Raw genomic sequence first — 26155 nt, 5'->3', positions numbered from 1 at the left:
TCTTAAGGCAAGAGGCCATGGATTTTCTTTTTTTTTTCCCCATTGTACCACTACAAAATAGTAGTTGCATGACAATGTATTATGAATAGTGTGTGAATGTATTATAAATGTGTAGGTGGCCTTGGTAAAGCCACTTTCTTTGCGGCTCATTTTTTTCATCTACAAAATAAACATAAGGTTCTCTACTCACCTCTCTGGGGATTGCTGTAATGTTAAAAGCAGGAAACACATGTTGATTTTAAAGCCTTCCATGTATGTGAAGGAACATTATTTTTAACCACAGTGATTACACTCATAGAAATCAGTGGAGCAAGTGCTGAATTCCCATCCCCAGACTTGACTCAAGGCCAAATACAAAATAATGAAGCAAGCCAAAAATATAGGCTGCAAAGGCTGCTCATCTGTGCCTGCCTTCCTCACTTTAGAGACGTGGCCTGCCCTCAGGTTCCCTGCACCTTCCTGCTCTTTCTCTACCTCTCATGTACAAGTGTATTTCCATTTAAACGGAGACCAGAGACACATGTTTTAATCTGCTCCCAGGAGGATTTGCATTTTCACCAGAGATAAGAAAGTATCAGACAAGACCAGGATCAGACCTGGATTTTTTCTGTTTTGGAGGTCACACCTGAAATCACAACCCTCTTCCTTCCCCTCACCTGAAGGCCAACCACCACCACATGGTACTTTCACCAGAAGTAGAGACCACTTTGACACCCAGATCTCTGCTGGGACTGAAAACACCATAAATCTACTCAAGCAAATTTCACCCCTCTGTAAGCAAAATACCACATGTTATTAAAAGTTATCCTTGTGTTACATGAAAAAATTAGAAAACAATACAATGACAGTAGGCTTTGCTACTATATCCCCATAATCACAGTCATAATGTATTAGGCACTAAGACCAATACAGAACAACCATATGTATTTATTGGACTCTTTAATTAGATTGCAGTTTTTTGGATAGATGAAGGTATAATATATATATAGATATAGATATAGATATTATGTATCAATAGATGTAGATAGATTTTTACATCTATTTTAATACTTATTTTCTGTTTATAAGTATATAAAGTCAATATATATTTTACATATTTAAACATATATGCATTTTAAATAGGTTTCAATTTTTAAAATCTAAATATTACCATCTGCTTTAAAAGTCTATTATATATTTATATCTTGTTTTCAAGCTTTTTAACATAAAAGCCTGAAAATTATTCTAATCAGGACAAAGTCACAGAATAAACCTAGGCACATGCCCAAGGGAATGCAGTTTAATGGACTGTTTAGAATAGCATGAGGTTAATTAGGTTAAGATTGCTAGAAAGTGAGATTTGAACTAAAAAAAAAGGCGGGGGGTGTTTGCCTGCTGGAAATGAGAAGATCAGAAAATTCAGTAAAAATTTATCCACACTGAGTATAGAGAAGAGAATGGGCCATCCTACCCATTGCTGAGGCCAAAACCCATCCTGGCTGCCTCTCTACACTCACACCCCACGTCTACCCCATCAACTAGTTCTGTTCTCAATGACTCTATCACCGCCATTCTGGTTCAAACACCATTGTCCTTTGTCTATTTTTGCAGTAGCTTCCTGCCTGCTCAACCTACTTTCACCCAGGCCATAGTCACTCTCATCACAGCAGCCAGTGTGACTCTGTTAAAACATGCATCCTGGCCATGTCCAACCTCATGTCAGAGACAACAGCCTCTAAGGTCCTGAACTATACCTCGATGATCTTGGCTTCTGCTGCCCTTCCCCTTGTTTGCTCACTCAGTTGCTTGCACATTTTAGTCATACTGAAATGTGTTGCTGTCCCATGAACACATCAGGCAAGGATTAGATTCTCAGAGCATGACCTACTGTATAGGATGATCCATCAACTGCATCCAGTCATCTCTCAGATGTCATCTTCTCTTCAAGACTCACCTTAAAAACCATATTTAAAATGGTAACCTCACTTCTGTTTTCCTTATCTCCCTTGTCTGCTTTATTTTTCTTCATCGTTCATTGTGTTCTTTTTTTTTTTTTTTTTTTTTGAGATGAGTCTCGCTCTGTTGCCCAGGCTGGAGTGCAGTGGTGCGATCTCAGCTCACTGCAACCTCTGCCTCCTGGGTTCATGCGATCCTCCTGCCTCGGCCTCCCAAGTAGCTGGGACTACAGGCATGCACCACCATGCCCAGCTAATTTTTGTATTTTTAGTGGAGATGGGGTTTTACATGTTGTCCAGGATGGTCTCGATCTCTTGACTTTGTGATCTGCCCATCTCGGCCTCCCTAAGTGCTGGGATTCCAGGCATAAGCCACTGCACCCAACCCATTATATTCCAATACACTACATCTTTTACTTACTTGTCTGCTATATCACCTGTCTCCTGCAATTAGAATGTTAATTACATGAGCTCAGGACTCTCACCTGTCTTTTATGTTTATAATTGTCTCCCCAGCATCTAAAAAATTGTCCAGAACATTAGTAGGTACATAATAAATATTTTTTGGATTAACTACATTCATTTATTTGTGCTGGGAACAGCAACAAAACTAGTCTGAAGAGAACAGGCTGAAATTAGACCTACAAAAGCCTGATTCTGTAGATTTTTCAGTTGGAAAATATTGAGTGCTTACATCAAGATAGTTATGGTATGATATACTGATACTGAAATGAAAGGTAAAAACCAAAGTAAAATTTAAGTATGGATCTTAAAATGAATAGCCCCACACCATTTCTTACTGGAAAATTTAAGTCTGACTCTATTGCTGCTACTATAGCAGAGATAAGAGACTTAAAATCTAGATGAATTAACAAAAGATTAAAAATCATTTAAAATTTTAGGAGAAAACTTAGTAAAACTCTTATAATGTGATTGGAAAAAAATGCACGGACAAATATTTCCAGGAACTGATAAAAATTGTCTAGTGCTAATTATATATTTGTACTTGCTTTTTTTTACAACTACTCATGTGTAGAACAAAAAAACAGACAAAATTAATCATAGGCTCAATGATTCACTATGTACAGTTTACAAATTAATTAGCTTCTCTTAATCTTTTCAATTAAAAAAGTGTTAAAGCATTAGTTTATTGCTTACTTCCGTGTTAAAATACTGGTTAATTGCAAAACATTATTAGGGGCCAATATTAAAATTCCACTTACAAGTGTCAGAGAAGCAAAACACATTTAAAGTTGATTTGCAAATCCAGCTTACCTAAATCTACTTGGGATAAAGCAATACTGCTGAAGTACATAACCTCATTCTGATGATGTATGTGCAATAGTTTTTCCCATTAGCTTACTTATGTATGTGTATGAGACAGAGCGAGAGAGAGAGAGAGAGAGAGAGAGAGAGAGAGAGCGCATTACCAGGATTAGCTCTAGTTCTTAACATCATAATAGAATATGAAGAACAATGCACAAAAAATTCATTTATAATTTATAAACGCTGCGCTTTTAATTTCAGGTGTTTCTTCTTTCTAGTTCCCTGTGTCAATCATATAGCTAGATACAGCCCACAAGCATCTCTTGTTCAGAAAACCACAAAATGTAATGAATTTCTTTTCCTTTTTTTTTTTTTTTGTATGTGTGTGTGTGCGCGCGCATTTTTGTGTGTGTGTGTGATATAATCTCGTTCTGTGCCCAGGATGGCGTGCAGTGGTGCGATCTCGGTTCACTGTGACCTCTGCCTCCCAGATTCAAGCGATTCCCCTGCCTCAGCCTCCTGAGTAGCTGGGATTGCAGGCACCCGCCACCACACCCAGCTAATTTTTTTTTTTTTTTTTTTGTATTTTTAGTAGAGACCAGATTTCACCATGTTGGGCAGGCTAGTCTCCAACTCCTGACCTCAAGTCATCTTCCCGCCATGACCTCCCAAGGTGCTAGATTACAGGCATGAGCCACCACACCCCACCAAGATGTAATGAATTTGATTAAGATTTGGAATCAGTCTTGCTGAGATATTCAAGGGGAATATTGTGAAATGGGATCTGATGCTATTCACAAAGAGTTTTTCTTAATGCTTCAGAGGCAGCTCTGACTGTTAGGGTTAGGGTCTTATACGGCAAGTACAAATACTCCTACTCTTAAATCTTCAACACAGCAGGCAGGGAGAACTTCCTTGTTGAATTTTTCACAATGCGCGAAAAGGATGCTTGGAAAGAAACATCCGGCCGGGCGCGGTGGCTCAAGCCTGTAATCCCAGCACTTTGGGAGGCCGAGACGGGCGGATCACGAGGTCAGGAGTTCGAGACCATCCTAGCTAACATGGTGAAACCCCGTCTCTACTAAAAAAAATACAAAAAATTAGCCGGGTGAGGTGGCGAGCGCCTGTAGTCCCAGCTACTCGGGAGGCTGAGGCAGGAGAATGGCCTAAACCCGGGAGGTGGAGCTTGCAGCAGTGAGTGAGCTGAGATCCGGCCACAGCACTCCAGCCTGGGCGGCAGAGCGAGACTCCATCTCAAAAAAAAAAAGAAACATCCAAACATCAACTTCATTACAAACAGCAAATTGAGCAGCTGTGGGAGAGAAAGTTCAATTGGGACGTAGAAGATCCATTCACTGATTTCAGAAAAGCTATTTCTGAAAATGCACAATAAGTATATAGCACTGGAGTAGCAAAATAAGTGTAAGTCAACTAAAGAAAGCTATGATAAACGAGAGAAACAATAAACAGGACCTGAGATTCATTTGCACACATGTAAATAAGACTGCAGCACAAAGTAAGGGATACTCCGTCAGCATTATTTGGCATTGGTAGTTGTTTTTGTTCAAATATTTAATCCATGTCCCAGAAAATGAAGATATCAAGTCCTTAAAAAGGACTTTTAAAAAATGTCAAGTAACAGGGAATGGAATTAACAGACAGTTTTTACCCAGCCATTTTAGTGACTATACTTTCAGGGATCATTTCTATAGTTTATTACTAGAGAGGTTTCTCTGAACGTGTAGAGCACCTAAAGATAAGAAGCATCACTGAAGATTAAAAAAAATTGAAAATATTTTTATGAAGAAAAAAAAAAAAGAATCATCCATTGTGTCACCATCTAGAAATAAGCACAGTTGTTTTTCTTTTCGTTTTCTTTTTTTTTTTTTTTTGAGACAGAGACTCACTCTGTCGCCCGGGCTGGAGTGCAGTGGCCGGATCTCAGCTCACTGCAAGCTCCGCCTCCTGGGTTTACGCTGCCTCAGCCTCCAGAGTAGCTGGGACTACAGGCACCTGCCTAGTTTTTTGTATTTTTAGTAGAGACGGGGTTTCACCGTGTTAGCCAGGATGGTCTCGATCTCCTGACCTCGTGATCCGCCCGTCTAGGCCTCCCAAAGTGCTGGGATTACAGGCTTGAGCCACTGCGCCCGGTCTCGTTTCCTTTTCTTTTGAGACAGAAACTCAATCTATTGCCCAGGCTGGAATGCAGTGGCGTGATCATGGCTCACTGTAACCTCTGCCTCCTGGGCTCAAGTGATCCTCCCATCTCACCCTGTCTTGTTTTGTTTAAGAGAATATAGTTATCATGTAGCATAGAGTTAAGAGCATATAGTTATCAATTCCTTAAAGGTGAATTTCATTCTTGGTAGCTACTGTTAAAATTAAGCATGAACAATTGAAAGATTTTTTTTTTTTTTTTTTTTTTTTTTTTAAGGAGACAGAGTCTCGCTGTGTCTCCCAGGCTGGAGTGCAGTGGCGTGATCTTGGCTCACTGCAAGCTCCGCCTCCCAGGTTCACACCATTCTAGTGCCTCAGCCTCCCGAGTGGCTGGGACTACAGGCACCTGCCACCAAGCCCGGCTACTTTTTGTGTGTGTGTATTTTTAGTAGAGACGGGGTTTCACCGTGTTAGCCAGAATGGTCTCGATCTCCTGACCTCGTGATCCACTCGTCTCAGCCTCCCAAAATGCGGGGGAACAACTGAAAGATTTTGCAAAAATATCTATCTTATACCTGCAGTGTATCATCATTGGAGAAGAAACGAACATACATCGAACATAGAAACAATTAAGCTTTCTAGATAAATGGAACTAAAAGAGTAACTTCAGTTTCACATGATGATGAATTACAGAAAAGAGAAAAAATTACATAGGAAAAAAAGGAGAATGTGAGAGATTGGGGAGAGAAAAATAAGTGAGAGAAGGTAGTAGACCATTAGGATGAAGAAGCAGATGAGGGAGACAGGCAAGATGCTGACCTCTTACCTTAGTCAAGGTCTGGACTTTGGGGGCCTGTTCCAGCATCATGTTTTGCGATCTAGCACATGTAGGTACAAATGCTAGGAAAACATACGTCTGTCAAAGGCCAGTGTTTTTCTAGATCAGAAATATTCTTTAGCTCTTCAGGTGGACAGAGTTAGATCATGTGCTCTCGCAAGTATGTTTATAGATTTCAAAAACACTGAAATAATCAGCACTGAAAGAATGTAGCCGGGTTTGTTTCTAACCTTGGATTCTGTGCTTTGATTTTGTTATCACACCCCTCACTGTCAACCACCCTGAAAACAGACCTTATGAAAAATTATGGCCGGGCACGGTGGCTCACGCCCAGCACTTTGGGAGGGCAAAGTGGGCGGATCACCTGAGCTCAGGAGTTCTAGACCAGCCTGGCCAACATAATGAAACCCCGTCTCTACTGAAAATACAAAATTAGCCGGGCACGGTGGCGGGCGCCTGTAGTCCCAGCTACTCGGGAGGCTGAGGCAGGAGAATCGCTTGAACCCGGGAGGCGGAGCTTGCAGTGAGCCGAGATAGCGCCACTGCTCTCCAGCCTGGGAGACAGAGACTCTGTCTCAAAAAAAAAAAAAAAAAAAAAAAAGTCTCAGTTTCCTAGGGCTGCTCTAACAAATTATCACAAATGTAGCTGAAAACAACACAAATATATTTTCTTACAGTTTGGGGGTTCACAAGTCTGAAATGGGTCTCATTAGGTTAAAATCAACAGGACTGCATTCCCCCGGGAGGCTCTGAGAGAATCTGGTCCATTCTTTTTCAGCTTCTGGAGGCCTTCCGCATTCCTGGGCTTGGGGCTCTGTCCGCCGTCTTCAAAGCCAGCAATGGCTGACGTAATGTTTCTCACATCGCGTGGCTCTGGTACTGACTACCCTGCCTTCTCTTTCACTTGTTAAGATCCTTGTGTTTCTATTGAGCCCATCTAGACAATCTAAAATAATCTCCCACCTCAAAATCCTTAACCTAATCACATCTACAAAATCCCTTTTGTCATGTAAAGTAACTTATCTACAGGTTTCAGGGATAGGGCAGTAACATCTTGGGAAGCCATTATTCTGCCTACCTCAAACCTAAAATTGCATTCTGTGATTAGTTTTCAAAGGAATAAACTTGGCCAGGTGCAGTGGCTCATGCCTGTAATCCCAGCACTTTGGGAGGCCAAGGTGGGCAGATTGCTTGAGGTCAGGAGTTGGAGATCAGCCTGGCCAACATGGTGCAACCCCATCTCAACAAAACTACAAAAATTAGCTGGACATGGTGGTGTGCCTGTAATCCCAGATACTGGGGAGACTGAGGCAGGAGAATTGCTGGAACCCAGGAGACGAGGTTGTAGTGAGCCATGAAGGTACCACTACACTCCAACTTGGGCAACAGAGTGGGACTCCATCTCAAAACAAACAAAAAAAATTAATTCATAAAATCAAATATTTTTTCACTATGTGATAGAAGCAGAAATTAGAAAGCATTATGACCACTCAAGAATCATAAAGTCTTTAGTAGGACCAGTAGGTTAACATTTTTCCTGTTGGAGGGAGCCTTTCTTTGATATGTAAACTTTCAAAGAGCCATTGAAAGCTTTGGAAGGCTTCTTTCCAAAAATAATCTTTTAGAAAAAGTCTTTCCAAATAATCTGGTCCTTGCATTTTGGGCAAAATATTAGAAGTATGAGAAGTCAGAGTGTGAAAACTGAGTTAATATTCTTATGAACATGAATACTTGGCAGCCAATATCGGGGCTGAAAATGTATTTAGAATGTTAATGTATTTCCATAGTATTTCAGATCAAAAATACTGAAGGGAACTTAATTGCAAATTAAAAATAGAGAATCTACAGGAATAAGTTACATTTCTTATAGCTTCCTGTGCAATATCAAGTCAAGTAGAGCAAGAAGTGGTTCCTACTTCACATAATTTTTCTCAGAAGGATGATTTTATTTACTACTATTGCTCTGTAAATATTATGCTTCAAAGGAAGCTCAAACAACTGGCTGTGTTATCGCTGAGGTCAGTGTCTCTCATGGTACTCGCTTCATGCTCTGTCCATTTGGTAAATGGCATGCAAAGATGGCTTCCTCTAAGTTTCTAAGACACAGGTACTCATATTTAACTTCCACGGAGGAGGAACACAAGAGCGAAATGTAAAGGTCTGCATTTGGTGCCTGTATTCCCATCCATTCCTAAGAGAAGGTGACAGAGGCCTACTGTTTATCAAGAGCATTTGACACTAATGAGTGTCCTTATAGAAAAGTTAGAACCTTTCTATAAGACTTTGTGTTTTATTTTCCAGAAAATTCCAATTCACTGAGCTCTCCATTTCTTCTCCTACTAACGTGTTATTTTCAGGGTGTTTTCTTCTTCTGATAGTCTCAGAAGGCCCGTGCTCAGCTTCTGTCAACCCTGTCCTCTGTCAATCAGTCACTTCATTTACCCCTAGGGTTTGACTCTTCACAGATTTCTGGATATCTCCCTGCGAAGGGATAGCTCTTCTGTTGCTAATGACTAGCATGAGGGTTGGTAAGTAGTGACAGTAAAGTTAACATTCCTTGACCACATGAATGTGAGCAATGCTTTGGATCAGACACCTCTAAGGCCTCTGCCCCACCTTCCAGATTAAGTCGGAAATGCCTATCTTGGTATTCAGGATCCACCCAATCCACCTTTCCTGGCTAATTTTCCGTTTCTCTCGTATGTTAACACTGCATTCCCACCAAATGGACTGTTTCCCATTCCTGGAATCCCTAGGATAAATTCCATTAATTTGCCTGCTTCAGTGTATTTGTTCATGCCATCCTCCTTCCTCTATTGATCCTAGTTTCGCTGTAACTTTGTTGGGAACAAAAGAAGCACGACCCTTTCTTCTTATGCAAGGTTTAGATCAGTTTAGAAATAAGATGCCTCGTAGAAAAAAGCTGGCTATCAAAATGTCTGCTTTATTACAATAAAAGCTTCTTTGAAAGCTTTGCTTAGATCTACCCACAGTCTAAGCATACTGCTAATATGACTGTCCATGCAAAAACTGAACTCCCATTCCATGGAAGTCTCCCCTGGCAAAGAAATAGCCTGCCCCAACAAGTTTCCCATGTGGAAGATGCGAGAATATTGCTCCTGGGCAGCCTGAAATGGAGAACATAAATGTTGCTCCTCTGATCAGGTTTTGTTTCTTCTTCTAAATTCACAAAATAGATGAGTCCTTTTCTGCCTCTCTTCACTTGCCAGGATCAGTGATTGTGAAGGTAGGGATCAGGGTGGGAGTGAGAGGAATATAGAGAGAGGCCCAAAGTCACCTTGGCTAAAGTTTCTCTGTGTGGAAACGTGAGACCAGGCACTTTTATGAGGCTTTCTTGAATACGTTTATCTATAAAAAATAATTTTTTCCCTTTGTGCTCCCAGGTTTGTAGATTATATCCCTCATGCAGAACTCAGAGAGTGGTTCAGCTACTAAATACCATCTGTTAGCCTGTTCCAGCTACTGTAACCAAATGCCGTAAACTGCATGGCTTATAAATAACAGAACTTTATTTCTGACAGTTCTAGAAGCTGGGAAAGTCCAAGATCAAGGTGCTGGCAGATTCTGATGAGGGTCCCCTGCTTTCTGGTTCATAGATGGCACTCTCACAAGTGTGCCCATGTAGCAGAAGGGGCACAAGGGGTCTCTCTGAAGCCTCTTTTATGAGGGCACTAATTCTACCTGTGAGGGCTCCACCCTCATGGCCTAATCACCTCCCACAGTTCCCCACCTCTTACCACCAGCTTAGGGGATTAGGATTTCAACATATGAACTTGGAGGAGACACAAATATTCTGACCGTAGCATACACTTACTGGTTTTTTTATTTCTGATTGTAATTTATGTTTAAAGGAATATCTAGGTATTCCTAATAACTATTATCGAAATCTTCCACCAGTATTTTCAGTAAATGACTGGGGAACAGAAAATGAATGAATTAAAGTATGTACCAATAGTATTTTAGAAAAAAAAACTAAAATTTGCACTTTCCTTTTTTTATTCACAATATTATTTTCATGTGCAATATTTAGAATTATTACCAAAAGTTGTAGCAGAGACTATAAATTAAAAAAAAATTCAAGGGAGCATATTAGAATTAAAAAGTAAAATGGTAGAAACAAATGGCTTGGTGGGATAAGGAGCAGAAAACATTTATTTCCATATTCTCAGTTTTACAAATTTGCCACCTTCACATTCTGGGGGAGAAAAGTTTGAAAGAATGCCTTTTTAAATCTGTTGAAAAACATGGATAGCTGATGATTTACCCATATTCAAACTTCAGAATTTTCTGGCCCAGCAAAAAAGACCTACTACAAAATAGTAGTTTATTGAAGACAGAAAAAAAAAAATGTTACTCTGCCTTATTCATATGCCTGGGAATACAATGTATTTGAAACGTATTTCTAAATGAATAACAAACTTGTAAACCAACACAATCAAATGAATTCATTTTCATACTAGTTATGTGTTACACAGTAACAAATTACTCCAGATTGTGGTAGCCTAAAGCAAGAAACTCATTATTTCACAGTGTCTGTGGGTCAAGATTTCAGGCATAGCTTAGCTGAGTGCCTGTGGCCTGGGTCTCTCACAATCAAGATGCAATCAAGGTGTTGATGTCAGTGAGGGCTGCACTGATCATAAGGCCCAAGAGGGTAAAGATCCACTTCCAAAATCATTCAAATGCTGCTGGCAGGTCTCAGCTCTTTGCTAGTCATTGACTGGGCACATCTGTTCTTTCCCATGTAGCCTCATCATGGGGCTGACCGCATGGCATCCCGGTTCACCAAGAGGGAGAGTTCTGAGACAGAGAGAGGAGAGAGCGAGAGAGAGAATGAATGCACGAAACAGAAGCCAGTCTTGTAATAGCCTAATCACGGAAATGACATTTCATCACTTCACCATATTGTATTCTTCGGGAGCAAGTCACTAGGTCCAGCGAGTCTCAAAGGCATGAATACCAGGAGTTGGGGATCCTTTGGGGTCACCGTAGAAGCTTCCCTACACATCCTTCTTTCCTACCTTGTCTGGATAAGTTCTGTCTGTTCCTGGAGACAGCTGAAGAATTTCCTCTTCCAGGAAATTCCCTCCACATAGCTGAGCCTCCTTCTCTCTGCTTCTGCAGCAGCTTGGCCCCCTGTATCAGGGCATTCTGAACTGCACAGGTGCCTTGTGAGCACCCGTCTCCTTGTGTGTCTCTCTCTTCAGGCTCTTATTCCTCAACAACCTGGTTCCTGTCTTACTCAAGTCCCATGCCTAGCTCACAGCACAGACCATGTGCTTTGTACAAATGTCTCATGTGGAGGTATAAATTATAATTGAACATAACAGACTTCCATTCAGGTTACCTCCAGAAAACAAATACAGTGATTAATCTCTTTCATTGCCCCTAATACTCCTCTGCAATATTTAAGTACTAAGGTCAAACATTTTCCTCAGTTTGGGAACTTGATATTTAATGAAACATTGTGTGAGTCCGTTGACATTGCTTACCTCAGCTGCAGTTCCACGGATGACTTAGGAATGTATAAAATAGATCTCTTATTTTTCACTGATACAACTTCGGGTCAGACTCTCACACAACTGCACACATAGTAGCTTTGCTCCACTCCTTGTCTACAGCCTAGATGTTTGCAAATAGTGCTTTGGTTTTTCTTTAAAATATCCCTTTGCTATTACTGTAAATCCCCACTGCTTGGTTCAGTTAGAAAAATAGCATGGCTAGCTGGGCATGGTGGTGCATGCCTGTAATCGCAGCTACCCAGGAGGCTAAGGCAGGAGAATCACTTGAACCCAGGAGGCAGAGGTTGCGGTGAGCCGAGATCATGCCATTGCGCTCCAGTCTGGGCAACAAGAGTGAAACTCCATCTAAAAAAAAAGAAAAAATAGCATGGCTCTTTATGCCCTGGCACCGTGCTAGGTTCCCAAAATTCATAGAAGACTAAAATATAATTTCTATTGTGGGAGGCAAAGGTTTATAAGCCAAAGAGGCACAACTCATCAGCTGGATTTTGCACTGTGACAAGAACTTACAGGAGCATGACTCTCTTCTCATTTAGGGACTCTGGAGGGATGTATAACTAAGGTTCAGGTCGACACACCCAGTGCAACACGCATTCTGTGTGCAGAAGGTAAATTGAAAACTCTGGTTGAGGGTCTCAGTGGACCTCAAAGCAGCCCTGACATTTTCTTTTAAGTTAGTGCAACATAGGAGTTCCAATTCTACGTTCATCCTCCACCGGGAGTCCCCAGGAGAGGGACCAGAGAATGGAGTGAAAACAAAGGAAAGGAGAGAAACCACCGCTCTGGTGGTCACAATGACACCAGGACCAGTAGAAACCTGGGTCATACGATAATTTCTACTGGTTCAGTTTCTACTGAATAATTTCCACAATTAAAAATGACTCCAAGCACTTACGCATGGGTAAAACCTAGAAAGTGAAGCAACTGCTTGTTATATCTTGTTAGCAGGCAAAGAAAGGATGGTGAAATCAGCTGTTGGTGAAATTCTGACAGCAGGGAAAGTCGGGGGCTGGCATTTCTGGCAGGCATGAGAGTCACAAACAGGAGACAAAATATCTCAAGAGACAATCTAGCCTTATTCTTAATTTTTGCCTAACATATTTGTTTTGACATAACATTGTCATACATCTTTAAGTTGAGAATCAGGAACATATCTTTGTTATAATAATATTTTTGATGTCAAAGAAACACAGAGCATATGCTGTCTTAGGAATTCTAAATGGCAAATGACATGTGTGTCTGTATAACAAAGACAAGGAGAGACAGAGGCAAATATAAGGAGAGAAATGCAAACCAACTCTCAAAGCACTTAAATCATATTATAAGTGGGCAAAGACAAGGAGAGACAGAAATAGAGACAAAAATAAGGAGAGCAATGCAAACCAACACTCAAAGCCCTTAAATCATATTCTAAGTGGATCAAGTGTCACATGTGAAAGAAGTGAGATACCAGATACTTGTGGGAACTAAAAATGGTTGGGCGTGTCCAGAGCATATAAAGAATGGGCAGCAGATATAGTTGGATGGGTAGGCAGAAACTATTGATAAAATATTGGATATCTGAAACCCAAGTCCTTGAACATTATTCTGGAAGATTTCAATTTAATGGGGCTGCACGTCTTAACATAAGAAGGGAAGATTATGTTAAGAAGTCATACACAGGGAGAAAAGAAATTCTCTAGGATCAAGTTACTTCAGTAAACATATTTACTAACTGTATTAATATTACGACTCTTTAATATTCTGATATGTTCCTTGTTTCCTAAATTTATTTTCCAACAGAAACTTTTTCTTGGGGAGCATGGGTTACAGGATTCAAGGAGCCAGTAGTCCAGTTGTTCTAGAAAATATTGTTAGTCCCGGCGCAGTGGCTCACACCTGTAATCCCAGCACTTTGGGAGGTTGAGGCAGGCAGATCATTTGAGGTCAGGAGTTTGAGACCAGGCTGTCCAACATGGTGAAACCTCCTCTGTACTAAAATACAAAAATTAGCCAGGTATGGTGGTGTGTGCCTGTAATCCCAGCTACTCGAGAGGCTGAGGCAGGAGAAATGCTTGAACATGGGAGGTGGAGGTTGAAGTGAGCCGAGATCACCCCCAGTATGCTCCAGCCTGGGAGACACAGTGAGACTCCATATCAAAAAGAAAAGAAAAGAAAAGATTGTTGTGGAAAAACATTGCAGGGATGCTTGAATCTTTGGCATTTTAAAAAAATCTGATTTGCACTGTGACTTTGGAACAAATAATTCATTTGTTTGGGCTTTCTCTTTTTACTTGTGGACTGAAGAGACAGAAGAAAATGAAGCAGTTTCTGGGATCCCTTCTAGCAGTAATATTCTCCTAGTCTATGGAAAATACGCTATAATCAGCCTGTCTGGAATACAGATATCAAGCTTGAGGTAAAGTTTTACTCATGAGGATTAAATCAGTGACAAGTAGCATATTTAAGAAAAAAATATACAATCAACTTGAACACCCTAATAATGGTTCAGTGCTCATTGCTTAGAGGAATGATTTTTTAACAAGGTCCTGATTTTAAAGGCTAATGTTCATTTTTTGCCTCAACCATAAGTAAGAGCTAGAACCTGGAGCATATAGGTCAATAGATTCTAAAGTATATTTCAGTATGTGTAAACCAAATCAATTAGACTTTTTAAGTGAAAATGAAAACCTCTTTGAGTTCAGGCCTAGGCTAGCTGGTAAAGATGGAGGAATCATGTGCTCATGACTAGTCCTCTTCCACCGGTATGTCAAGTATTAAGAGAAAGAAGAAATACATTTCTAAATAATTTGGGGTTTGGGGACTATGGCTTGATTTGTACTCGCATTTATTTCCTTAGAATATAAGCCATGGATTAAGTTTTTATATCATTAAGGCACCATTAACTATTAGAACAAGTTAACATTAACCAATAGAACAGGTACACTTTTGATTTCCATGAATTATGCAAGACAGGTATTTCTTTCTTTTCTTTACTTTTTTTTTTTCTTTCTAACACTGAGTGTTGCTCTGTCGCCTGGGCTGGAGGGCAATGGCGCTATCTCGGCTCACTGCAAGCTCCGCCTCCTGGGTTCACTCCATTCTCCTGCCTCAGCCTCCCAAGTAGCTGGGACTACAGGCACCCACCACCACACCCGGCTGACTTTTTTGTATTTTTAGTACAGACGGGGTTTCATTGTGTTAGCCAGGATGGTCTCGATCTCCTGACCTCGTGATCCGCCCACCTCGGCCTCCCAAAGTGCTGGGATTACAGATGTGAGCCACCGCGCCCGGTCAAGACAGGTATTTCTTTTCACATTTTGTAAATTAGAAACCAAGGTTTAGAAATCTTAGAGAGCATACCCAAGGTCCTAAAAAGTGAAAAGCTGCAAAAACGGAAATGCATCTTAAGTCTTCTCGGTATGCGCCACGTCGTACCTCATTTTCTAAAAGATAGCATTCCTCACGAAAATGTATACATACTGTATGAAAGTCCCTGTAAATAATGCAAATGCTCTTTGAATTTTTAAAATGTATTCTAAAACTCTTGTCAAAATAATACAGTTAGTTTTTACCAAGTAGCATTTGGAGCCACATTACATAGCCGAATTTAAATTATAATGGCTTGAATCCTCTTGCTCTTTGGAACAGGTGGGAGCAGGCAGGCACGCTAGGGAGGGCAGATGTGAGCCGTGTAACTATCTCATTCCCTTAGGAAGCCCTTTTTACAAAAGGAAGTTTGGCGTCTGTCATAGTTTTGATTCTTCTCAAGGCAGATTCTGAGATTAAGACCCAGGCTGGCCTGAGACTGGGAGGAGGATTATTTGGGAGGTTATCCTGGCAAATCCAAGTGAAGGAGTGGAGATCATAAGACAGGAGAGGGAAGAAAGCCAGAAAAAAAAAAAGAGTGCATTGATAGGGAGCAACTGCTGCTATCAATTGAGCTGAAACCCACTGGAGAGTCTCTGAGAAACCTTTTGGTATGTGGGGATGCTGGGACATTAGTCACTGACTCCTGTCCTGTGTTGGTTTAGGGTGGGCTCTAAGGATATTGACTTTCACACACTTCCTGGTTGCAACTGTGTGTGGCCATGCAGGCTCCCTTTGAGCCCAACAAAGTCCACGGAGAGACATAAATGTCTGAGGGGGGAAGCTGTTATTTTACTCAAAATAGTCAAACTCAATTGTAGCTGAACCCAGAAGAATATTTAGGGGAGAAAAATACATGAAGTTATATTTCCTCATTCACAGAGATCATGGCATAAGGCAGACTGCATGGGTTAGGGTAGTTTGGGCTGCCCGTAAGTGTAACATTCTCTGTGCTAAGGCCACCTTGGTTGGTTTTCTAAGGATGCAGGTGTGTCTCATGGCACAGGAGGCCAGAGAAGGTCTCAGAAAGGATGCAGAGCATGAACAGAATCTTACTCATTCTGTCTCTCATTTGGCCTCCTAGTGAAAGCTAGAAAGTGTGCTAGCTTTCACTCTCTCCTTTACACGCAACACACACACAGACACACATGTACACGCATACATGTACACACATGCATTCACACATGTGTGCTCACATACAGACTAGCTTTTTTGTTTTTCTTGTACATCTTTCATGTTCCTTCATAGTTCTTTCATGGTTTAATTATGGGGCAAATGGTCTCTCTCTTCTGGTAACAATTTTATATTCCTGGCCAAGGGACCCAGGTTGGCCCACACGTGAGAGGGAACAGTGGAAGTAGGATATGTAATGCCCACAAGCACAGGCATCGGAGGAGAGCCCAGGAGTTGATTCTACATGTAAATCCATTATAATACCAATCAGAGCAGGTCGGTATTCTATCAAATAGCCAAATGCAGAGGTAAGCAGGAAGTCAGTAGTATCTTTCGTGATTTTTTAAAGTGGCATACAGTAGATGAGCTCAGAACGTATGCAATACAGTAGCCACTGGGCAACCTTTAGATAAACAGAGGAAAAGAACCAGGCCATGGGGATGAAACCATCTTTAATAATGGCAAGTGGAACAATGTGTAAAAAAGTTATGCTAATCATAAAATGGAAAAGATACATGTCCATTTTAGAATCAAACAGCACAGAAAATATGTGAGTATATCAGCACCATCTATCTACATTGTACTCTTGAGAGCTTGTAGATTCTGAGTTTAACAGCACCATATCATGAAAAATGATACTGGAGAATCTGGATTGTTTTTATACCATGGGTCTCAGTGAGAAAGTCAGCTTTCTCTTTCCCAGTGCAAATAAAGATTAGCAAATATATTTAACTAATATTTATATCTGTTTTGGTGATTCACTTCGGCTTTTGAAAGTGATCTCCGGCCGGGCGTGGTGGCTCAAGCCTGTAATCCCAGCACTTTGGGAGGCCGAGACGGGCGGATCATGAGGTCAGGAGATCGAGACCATCCTGGCTAATACGGTGAAACCCCGTCTCTACTTAAAAATACAAAAAAAAAACCAGCCGGGCGACGAGGCGGGCGCCTGTAGTCCCAGCTACTCGGGAGGCTGAGGCAGGAGAATGGCATAAACCCGGGAGGCGGAGCTTGCAGTGAGCTGAGATCCGGCCAGTGCACTCCAGCCTGGGTGGCAAAGCGAGACTCTGTCTCAAAAAAAAAACAAACAAAAAAAAGGAAAGTGATCTCCACCATAAAAAGACAGAAACCAATCTTCCTTTTCTCCTTCCTTCTATTATTCATTCATTTATTCATATTACTATATTATAGGCACTGTGCCACATTCTCTGTAGAAACACCTGACACTAGATCATGAGGCTACAACATAACATTGCGGCTTTTTCAGAGAATTATTTCACAGCCTATTTCCAGAGCAAAGGAACGGTGCTGTGTTTTTGGATTTTTTTTTTTTTATGTTTATGTTGTTGTTTTTATTGAAGTCAAACTATTATGGTGATGTTACCAACTTCTTTCAAAGCAGAGGCCAGGGAATCAAGGGCGTTGAGGTTTAATAAAATAAAAGCAAAGTATATTTGTATATTTTTCATGTGTTAGGACTACAGGTTTTCAGAAAATAAACATTTAATGCATAGGCAATTTTATCATTAGAGATTTCAAAGGGGATATACATTTATTGCTATCAACAGAGCTGGATAAAAAGATTTTTTCTATTTCCATAATGTTCCATTATGTTTTTAAACATGAAAAATTTATTCATATTGCTGGGAAATCACAGGACTACACCAGGTGTGATAAGGTCCCAATCTAATAAAAGTTTAGCTATCTCTCTCTCTGGCTATTAGTGTTTATTTATTCAAGAAAGGTCCAGAATGTTATTTTGAATATTCAGTGTTTTATCAATAATCGTGGGAATGGTGGTGACAGTAGTGGCAATGACAAAAATAACATCTGTATTAGTCTGTTTTCACACTGCTGATAAAGACATACCTGAGACTGTGAAGAAAAAGAGGTTTAATTGGACTTACAGTTCCACATGTGTGAGGAGGCCTCAGAATCATGGTAGAAGGCAAAAGATACTTCTTCTTTTTTTTGTTGTTTTTGTTTTTTGATATGGAGTCTTGCTCTGTTGCCCAGGCTGGAGTGCAGTGGCACGATCTCGGCTCACCACAACCTCTGCCTCCTGGGTTCAAGCAATTCTCCTGCCTCAGCCTCCCCAGTAGCTGGGACTGTAGGCATGTGCCACCGTGTTGGCTAAGTTTTGTAATTTTAGTAGAGACAGGCTTTCACTATGTTGGCCAGGCTGGTCTCGAACTTCTGACCTTGTGATCTGCCTGCTTCAGCTTCCCAAAGTGCTGGGATTACAGGTGTGAACCACTGCCCCCAGCTGAAAGGTACTTCTTACAAGGCAAGAAAAAAGGAGGAAGATGCAAAAGCGGAAATCCCTCATAAACCCATCAGATCTCATGAGACTTACTGACTATCACAAAAATAGCACAGGAAAGACTGGCCCCCTTGATTCAGTTACCTCCCCCTGAGTCCCTCCTACAACACACAGGCATTCTGGGAGATACGATTCAAGTTGCGATTTGGGTGGGGACACAGTCAAACCATATCGTTCTGCCGCTGACTCCTACAAACTTCATGTCCTCACATTTCAAAACCAATCATGCCTTCCCCAACAGTCCCCCAAAGTCTTAACTCATTTCACCATTAACTCTCAAGTCCACAGTGCAAAGTCTCATCTGAGACAAGGCAAGTCCTTTCCACCTATGAACCTGCAAAATCAAAAGCAAGGTAGTTACTTTCTAGATACAATGGGATTACAGGTATTGGGCAAATACAGCTGTTCCAAATGGGAGACACTGGCCAAAACAAAGGAGTTACGGGGACCATGCAAGTCTGAAATCCAGTGGGGCAGTCAAATTTTGAAGCTCCAAAATGATCTCCTTTGACTCCAGATTTGACATCCAGGTCACACTGATGCAAGAGGTGGGTTCCCATGGTCTTGGGCAACTCCTCCCCTGTGGCTTTACAGGATACAGCCTCCTTCCCAGATGCTTTCAGGAGCTGGAGTTGAGTGTCTGTGGCTTTTCCAAGTTCAAGGTGCAAACTGTTGGTGGATCTACCATTTTGGGATCTGGAGGATGGTGGCCCTCTTCTTACAGCTCCACTAGGCAGTGCCCCAGTTGGTACTCTGTGTGGGGGCTCTGACCCCACATTTCCCTTCCATACTGACCTCCATGAGGTCCCCATCCCTGCAGCAAATTTCTGCCTGAGCATCCAGGCGTTTCCATACATCCTCTGAAATCTAGGCAGAGGTTCCCAAACCTTAATTCTGGACTTCTGTGCACCTGCAGGCTCAACACCACATGGAATCTGCCAGGGCTTGGGGGTTACATCTTCTGAAACCACAGCCCAAGCTGTACATTAGCTCCTTTCAGCCATGGCTGGAGAGGCTGGTACACAGGGCAACACGTCCCTAGGCTGCACGCAGCACAGGGAACCTGGGCCCAGCCCATGGAATCACTTTTTCCTCCTGGGGCTTCAGGCCTATGATGGGAGGGGCTGCTGTGAAGGTCTTTGACATGATCTGGAGACATTTTCCCCATGGTTTGAGGGTTAACATTAGGCTTCTTGCTACTTATGCAAATTGCTGCAGCTGGCTTGAATTTCCCCCCAAAAAATGGGTTTTTCTTTTTTTTTTCTTTTCTTTTATTTTTTTGAGACAGCGTCTCACTCTGTCGCCCAGGCTGGAGTGCAGTGGCATGATCTCGGCTCACTGCAAGCTCCACCTCCCGGGTTCATGCCCTTCTGCTGCCTCAGCCTGCCGAGTAGCTGGAATTACAGGCGCCCGCCACCATGCCTGGCTAATTTTTTGTATTTTTAGTAGAGATGGGTTTCACCGTGTTAGCCAGGATGGTCTCGATCTCCTGACCTTGTGATTCCCCTGTCTTGGCCTCCCAAAGTGCTGGGATTACAGGTGTGAGCCACCATGCCCGGCCGTGTTTTTCTTTTCCATCGCATAGTCAGGCTGCAAATTTTCCAAACCTTTATACTCTGCTTCCTTTCTATAACTGAATGCACTTAACAGTACCTAAGTCACCTCTTAAATGTTTTGGTGCTTAGAAATTTATTCCGTTAGATACTGTAAATCAGCTCTCTCAAGTTCAAAGTTCCACAAACTCTAGGGCAGGGGCAAAATGCCACCAGTCTCTTTGCTAAACATAACAACAGTTACTTTCGATCCAGTTCCCAACAATTTCCTCATCTCCATCTGAGACCACCTCAGCCTGGATTTCATTGTTCATACTGCTATCGGCATTTTAGACAAAGCCATTCAACAAGTCTCTAGGAGATCCCAAACTTTCCCACATTTTCCGGTCATCTTCTGAGCCCTCCAAACTGTTCCAGCTTCTGCCTGTTACCCAGTTCCAAAGTCACTTCCACATTTTTGGGTATCTTTTCAGCAATGCCCCACTCTACTGTTACCAATTTACTATATTAGTCTGTTTTCATGCTGCTGATAAAGACCTACCCGAGACTGGGAAGAAAAAGGAGGTTTAATTGGACTTACAGTTTCACATGGCTGAGGAGTCCTCAGAATCATGGTGGAAGGTGAAAGACACTTCTTGCATGGCAGCAGCAAGAGAAAATGAGGAAGAACTAAAAGCGGAAATCCCTGATAAACCCATCAGATCTCGTGAGACTTATCCACTATCACAAGAATAGCATGGAAAAAAACGGCGCCCATGATTCAATTACCTCCCCCTGGGTCCCTCCCAAAACATTTGGGAATTCTGGGAGATACAACTCAAGTTGAGATTTGGGTAGGGACACAGCCAAACCATTTAAATATCTTACTTTTGTATTAAAAAATATGATTCCTGAAGTATTTACTCATATACTGCCTCTTATTTCTCGTAAGAACTCTGGGAAATAAAAAGCTATCACCTCTGTTTTACTGATAAGTAAATGTAGACTAAAAGAGTTCAGATGATATGTGAGAGAACACATAGATGACAATGACAAAGCTATAGCTGGAATTCAGTTTGTGTTTGGGGATGTTGCTTTGTTTTATTTTGATCTTAGAAAAAAAGAACTAAAAGTTATCATAAAAGACTTTATTCTTACTGTAAATTCAAAGATGATGTTTATTCATGCCTAGGACAAAATTTGTATTAACAATCAAATATTGCAGAAGGTTGTGAATTTTTTGATGACCTGATTATGTTTACATAAGTGTCTACCTTTTCTAAAGCTCATAAATATGAAACCTTTGGGTGAACTCTTCCCAGAACAGATTTCCATAAACTTAGTGAATATGAGTAGGAAAAATCAGCTCAAGGGACAGGTACTCATTGTGTATACTCTTTAGTGATACAGAAATAAAAGAAAAGTTAAATACCTATATTTATAAAATTGAATCTTTTAAAGTCAGCTGATGGGTCAACATGTAGGTAACATTTTTAAGCTTCATTCTTAAAAAAATAAGCTTTATTTTTTTAAAAAAGTATTTATTTGGAGCCAGGCACAATGGCTCATATGTGTAATCCCAGTTACTCAGGAGGCTGAGGCAAGAGGATCACTTGAGCCCAGGAGACCACCCTGTCAAGATAGTGAGGCCCCATTTCAAGAAAGAAAAAACACCTTACTTTTTACTTCCTTGCCTCAGTGATACCAGACCAACAAGGCATTGGTAAGAATAGTTTTAACTATACTCACAATTATATACTGGCTTCAGTGGTACTAGCAACAGTTAAAACTGAAGACACATTAAGCATGTAATAAGTGTGAACTATTAATAAGCGAAGTCATTAGAACTAGTATTAAACCATTTCATTCTTATCATCCTTTACAGATAAAGAATCAGAGACTGAGAGAGCTTAATAATACTGCTATTCAGGCCGGGCGCGGTGGCTCAAGCCTGTAATCCCAGCACTTTGGGAGGCCGAGACGGGCGGATCACGAGGTCAGGAGATCGAGACCATCCTGGCTAATACGGTGAAACCCCGTCTCTACTAAAAAAAATACAAAAAACTAGCCGGGCGTGGTGGTGGGCGCCTGTAGTCCCAGCTACTCGGGAGGCTGAGGCAGGAGAATGGCGTGAACCCGGGAGGCGGAGCTTGCAGTGAGCTGAGATCCGGCCACTGCACTCCAGCCCGGGCGGCAGAGCAAGACTCCGTCTTAAAAAAAAAAAAAAAAAAAAAAAATACTGCTATTCAGTTAGCAAGCTATTGCGTGGTTTACAGAGATTAGTATTGCCTTTAACTTTCTGGCTTTTAGAATTACACAATTCTCCATCAACATGGAGGCTCAACCTGATTTGGGGCATTGTGTAAGCCAGTGGTTTTCAACCTGGCGTGATTTTAACCCCAGGTGACATTTGGCAATGCCTAGAGACATTTGTGATTGTCCCATTGAGTGGGGGTTGCTACGGTATCTAATGGTAGAGTTCAGTGACATTGGTGAACATCCTACAAAACACTGAAGAGACCCTGACAAAGAATTTTCCAGCCTAAAGCGTCAGCAGTGCTGAGGTTGAGAAACCTTGATATGGGCCTTTAAGACTGAATATTAATGAAAATGTTTATTTAAATCAGTTCATATGGTCCCAGTGCCACTTCGAATTACATTTCTTAACAAGATAGAGCTCAATTTCTTCTGCCCATGCCTCCTTAGGATACAGAAGAATGAGCCAGTAGTACCCTTCCACGGAACAAAATAGGGCAATCATACGATTCTGAATGCCAAGGGGACTTTCAGATTGACGGCTTCATAAAGTGACTGACACCTTGGACAGTTCCCAAGAAAATTACTAAAACTTGAGTCTTTTGCAGGTATGCAAAACCCATGAATTTCATAAAAAATAAATCTTTATTTCAAAGATAGGACTTTTAAAATTTAAAGTGGCCTTCAGGTGGAGAAAGAACTAGGAATCAAAATTTCAAAGGGCAGTAAAAACAAGTGATAATTTCATTTGACTCTCACAATCAAGAGGAAGCAGGATCATGATGAGAGTTTAGCACTTCTATCCACACCTTGAAATGTATCAAGGGCCTCTCCCTGGCTTCTCGCCCTTACACTGAAGTAGATGTCCAAAGACTTCAGATATATACACTATGGACAAGTATTTGCCCTCACTTGCAGAAATTCAAGTGGCACTAGCAGTTTGGAGGCAGAAGTCCCAACGGGAGTAAGGAAACTGGGGTCCAGGGCCTGACACTTCCCTGTCATTTTGGTGCCCCTTTCCCGCCTACCCACACCCTACCCCAACGTGTGGCATAATCCAGGGGTCATTAAATATTGGACTACAGCTTGACAAAGACCTGATAACAATAGGTGGCCGAGGCTGGGCGCAATGGTTCATGCCTATAATCCCAGCACTTTGAGAGGCGGAGGCGGGCGGATCACCTGAGGTCAGGAGTTGCAGACCAGCCTGGACAACATGGTGAAACCTGTCCCTACTGAAAATACAAAATTATCTGGGCGTGGTGGCAGGCCCCTGTAATCCTAGCTACTCAGGAGGCCGAGGCAGGAGAATGGCTTGAACCCGGGAGGTGGATGTTGCAGTAAGTAGAGATCAGGCCACTGCACTCTAGCCTGAGTGAGAAAGAGCGAGACTGTCTTGAAAACGGTGGCCACCAGCTGTGTCAAAATCAACCAGTTAAAAGGTGGAAATTAAATATTACAGTGGAAAAATACTTCTAGTTGGGGAATGAAAACTTCCTACAATCTAAGATGACTGCCATTAAATGATCATTCAGGTTCTTCTGGGCTCTTGCTTTTGGATGAATAAAGGGCTTTTTCCTCCTCCACAGTTCCAATCTTATGAATGTGTAATGGAGATAAATGTTTTGGAAGTATCTCCATTTGCCTGGCTCCTTGGTGTCTCTGTGTAGGACTTTCTCCCCTTTCAGGCCAAGCTTCCATCGGTGAGTAGAGAAGATAGGGAGGAGGTGAGGACTGCGAAGGTCACAGTAAGAATGCAAATACAGTAGTAAGAACAGTTTTATATTCACCCTCTGTCAGCAAAAATAGGCCTTCCCAGTCTGCAGCAATGTACTGGAACAGACTTAAAGACAGGCATTGCCAAGAAATAGGGATTTACTAAATTCCTTTATGTTCCCTTTTAATATGTCAAGAGGCAGTCCTGGTATCCTTGATCATATAGCATTTCCCCACAAGGAGGTTAGAACCAGACAGGAAGAAGAGAGAAATCCACACATACTCATCCCAGTAGGGGAAGAAACAAACCTCTGAAACTCTGAGCACTTACATGACCCACTGTGGCCAGAACTAAGCTACCCAAGACAACTTTTATTGCATCCACTACATTTACCAGATGAGTCTAAAATGTCATGTTTCTTTTCCCAGCATTTTAAAATCAATTCCTCCTTTGAAACTTCTCTCCAATTACTCTTCATCTGTATAAATTCATGTATATTTTCATTCATTTACTCATTCAACAACTATTTATTGAGCATCTACCATGTACAGTAGGGTGCTGCAAATGCACCAGTGAGTAGGTACAGATAAAGCCCCTGCCCTCTTGAAACTTACTTTTTAGGTGGAAAGAAACAAAAAGACAAGTAAATAGCATTTCCGGCTGTGATCAATTTTATGAAGAAAAACAAACAAGGACTTCCTGGTCCTCGTGCTCACTCCCTTCCAACAGTTTTGGGGGACACCAAAGGGACAGAGAGGAGTCAGGCCCCAGACCCCAGCTGCCTTGTGCCCACTGGGACTGCTGTTTCCAAAATTCTAGTGCCACTTGAGTTTTTGCGAATGAGGGGAAGTATCTGTGCGCAGTATATGTGTCTGAAATCTTTGGACATCTACTTCAGTGGGAGGGAGAGGAGTCCTGGAGAGGCCTCAGTGCATTTCAAGGTGGCGAGAGCAATGCTAACACACAGAGTTCTCTGACTTCCTAATGCACCTCCCTCTCTGCCATTAGACTCACGTTTTTCAATAGCTGCTTGATGCAATCACTTTCTTTTTCACGACCCGCAACTGCTCATACTGCCTGATGCTACCTCCCAAGCCTTGAACATAGCTTCAAATAACATGTTTAACCTATGCCTGGCCATAAAGCCTCCCTTCTCACCACGCCAACTCTTCTAAAGTCACATAAAAATCCCAGTTCTCTATCCACACATCTAAGAATGGACACTCCTCTGTCTTCTCTTCCCTATCTTTCTAAATCCGACCCTTTTATTACGATTCAACCAGTTCCCTGCCTGCTCTATTCCATTCAACACCCAGACCACAGTGATATATCCTTTGTCTAATCTTTCACAATACAGTTTAGTACTTTACATTACAGATTCCCAAACGTGGAAAGAACCATGCTGGTCTTTCAGTCTAGCCTTAAACACAAGGTGAGTAACACAGTTATAACCTTTCTAATAGGTAGTTTGAGACTTTCACACTCTCTCCTAATGTTTTCCAAATAAGTACCTTTTTAAAACTATAAATACACAGTGGCAAATTAAACTATTTTGATTATTCTATTAAGCATTCATAATCATAAAGCTATGAATAAATCTGTATACTTAGAACTCTTATATAATCATAAAACAAACTTAAAAATTAAATTCAAACTGAATGACAAAATTAATTTATTCCAAATGATCAACATTAATTTAATGTGACATGTAATATTTAGGTAAAGCAAAGTACCTGTTCTCAATGTAAGTGTGGTATTGGCTACTATCAAATTGAATATGTTATAATGGGGCCTTACTTACTTACAAAGGCCATCTCTGTCATTTTTTCTTAAAGAACCTTAAAAAAAAAGTTGTAGCTCCTTACTAAAGAAATCTCCAATGCTAACACAATACAAGCATGACTTAATTATAGGGTGATTATCTAGATCATGTGGACTTTTCATTCAATTAAAAATTAAAATGAATATCTTTAACCATTTTCAAAGAAACACATACATCTTTTACTATATGCCTTCATTTAACAAGGGTCCAGAAATCCATGTTATAAAGGTTTGTACTGATTCAGATGTT

The 26155-nt window shown here is 41.3% G+C and overlaps 1 protein-coding gene and 1 pseudogene across 1 annotated transcript in view; both read left to right on the top strand.

Annotated features, from left to right (window-relative positions):
• Positions 1-26155, top strand: part of CNTNAP2 (contactin associated protein 2) — a 2313133-nt gene that overhangs the window by 1389629 nt on the left and 897349 nt on the right. The gene's annotated exons all lie outside the window — the stretch shown is intronic.
• On the top strand, positions 4882-4973 carry LOC117073934 (annotated as a pseudogene).

Source organism: Trachypithecus francoisi, unplaced genomic scaffold (assembly GCF_009764315.1).
Source record: "Trachypithecus francoisi isolate TF-2019V2 unplaced genomic scaffold, Tfra_2.0 Lachesis_group4, whole genome shotgun sequence".
Taxonomy (NCBI): Eukaryota; Metazoa; Chordata; class Mammalia; order Primates; family Cercopithecidae; genus Trachypithecus; species Trachypithecus francoisi.
This window is presented reverse-complemented; position numbering and strand designations above follow the sequence as displayed.